This window comes from Octodon degus, unplaced genomic scaffold (genome assembly GCF_000260255.1).
Source record: "Octodon degus isolate 3935 unplaced genomic scaffold, OctDeg1.0 scaffold00139, whole genome shotgun sequence".
Lineage (NCBI taxonomy): Eukaryota > Metazoa > Chordata > Mammalia > Rodentia > Octodontidae > Octodon > Octodon degus.
Window position 1 is genome coordinate 4,355,021 of NW_004524715.1, and position 2,430 is coordinate 4,357,450.

Below are 2,430 nucleotides of genomic sequence, written 5' to 3' on the forward strand. Positions count from 1 at the left end.
TTTCACTTAGTATATTCATTTTAAAAAGTCAGAGACAATAGATGAAAAGCGAGATAGTTATGTCTTAGTTAAAGAAAGGGCGATGACTGTCTCAGGAAAACTCTGGGAAGTGCTTAACAAAATCTTTGATGGAGATCATAAAAACTATTTAACAGAAATTTTCAACACAAAGAGAGTTAAGTTTTTTTTTTTTCCTATTTCCTTTGTGAAAAACTACAAATTTTCTAAGAGAGCCATTCTAAAGACACCAACAAAAAATAAAGAGTAAAGGTAACAAACAATACAGTATTGAAAGGTGTAACATTAAAATCAGTGTGAGGATTGGGGAATAAGTCAAACTGATGGAGCACTAGAATATTTAATTCTGAGGGAGAAGCAGGTAGGAGCAGGCATCAGGAGCAGCTGACTGAAAGGCACTGAAGTCTGGCCTGCCGGTCAAGTAACTGGTCTTCTGTCCATATTTTGTTGCATTTAGTGTAGAAGTCTGAGTTGTGATATATTCTTCGCTTGAAGTCTAGTTTAATGGCCTTGACAGGAAATCTGTCTCTAACTTCCTAGTCTTGGGTTTTATTCTTGTGATGGTTTCCCTTATTTTTGACGCTGATTGTGCAGTTTTTGTTTTGTGTACTTCCCTGATTCCACTGCTTCCTAACGTTCCATATTTGTGGAGTTTTCACTGCCCTCTCCACTTAATGACTTTGTATATCTGATTTCTTGCCTTCTCCGTCTCTGATTAACCCCACTATGGTGGACCATATAAAGAGGCAGTCAGTGGATAAGGAGTTAAGAGACAATTGGATGTGTTTCACAATTAGAAGGTGCTAGCACTTTTCCCCTGAAAATCCAAAAGCTATGTAGTCCTCCTTTTGTTAGGTTTTTTGTTTCTGGAGTGGAGGATTCCCTGACTCCATCCTTATCATTAAAGAGAGAAAGAAAAGTTAATGCTCTTTGCAAAGCGCGCAGCTCTCCTGCAAAATACAGAGCCTTGTTCATTAAGTCGGTAACTATTTGCTCAATGAGCAAGGCATTGTGAACACAATGAAAAATCTAAAGTAAGGTGGAGTTCAAACCTGAGGTGCTGAAGCTTACCCAGCCCTGACCACCTGTCCTAGAGGTCAGCTGTGACTCTCAGCTGTGCTGGAGGACTCTGCTAAGATTTGCATAAACTCAGATAACAGCATCTGAAGGGCCAGCCAAATAGTTCAGCGGATTAAAGCACCTGCAAGCAAGCGCAGGCATCAGGGGTTCAATCCCTGTGCCTGCAATTCCAGCCCTGGCCCTAGGGCATACTGAGATGGCAATTGAGACTGGACATGGTGACGCGTCTGTAATCCCAGCTCTTGGGAGGCTGTAAACAGGTGGATCACTACGAGTCCAATCGAGTAATGAGACCCTGAACACCCTGAAGATCATCCCCCACAAAAAAAACCAAACAAAACAAAGAAACAAACAAACAGCATCTAAATGTCTTTAGTGTGACATTTATTTAGTCTGTGTCCTCTTAGGGGACAGACTGTAGGATTAAAGGGGGGAAAGAAAAAAACTGCTCTAACTTTCAACTTTATATTTTAAAAACATTTCACAGTGCTAAAAAAAAATGCTGTCATTGGATTAAACAAGATTAAAAGGGTTCTGTTGACCTACACAGATTTAGTTTTAAGAAAAAAAACAAAAGGCAGAATTATATTCTTACAATAACACTGAAGTGAAATAGCTTACCAAAGGAGGTGTAATATGATGACGTAAAGAAAGCCTTGCTATGTGACAGGCCTGGCTATGTGTATCTCGATTTGCCATTATCCTAACACTTGTCAGTCCAGACAATGATTGCTTTATATGAGGACAGTGTCTGAGATGTATAATATAGTGTATTTAAAAAGCCATACTAAAATTTTTACTCCGTGAATTTTACTATTTGAACTGTTTAATGAAACAGCTGAATTCTTTCCTCAGATACTTATCTCTACATTCCTTTTGTTTATTATATGAATCTTCCTTCCATGACAAATGTGGCCATTTCTGAACTAATGTATTTATTTCAAAAAGCAAATGCATCTTGAGATTCTCAATGGGACTGTCTCCAACATTCTTATCTATTAAGGTAGTGGTCATGGATCTTAGAGGAAACTTTTTATGGAGGATCCTCTCATTTATTTGAGATTACTTATTTTTTTATAGTAGACATGAGGGCATAATGCTTATTTATCTAGCATTTTCAAAGTATCTTTTTTTTTTTTTTTTTTTTGGAAGAACCGGGGATTGAACTCAGGTAGAGCCTTGCACTTGCCAGGGAAGCACTTATTCCCCTGAGCCATCTCCCTGGCCGTAGCCATTTCAAAAACACATGTAATGTTTCCATGTTGGCTGTGTCACTTTATGGAAACTCATATATTCATTCTGTCATTACACTTAATTTTATTTTTTTATTTA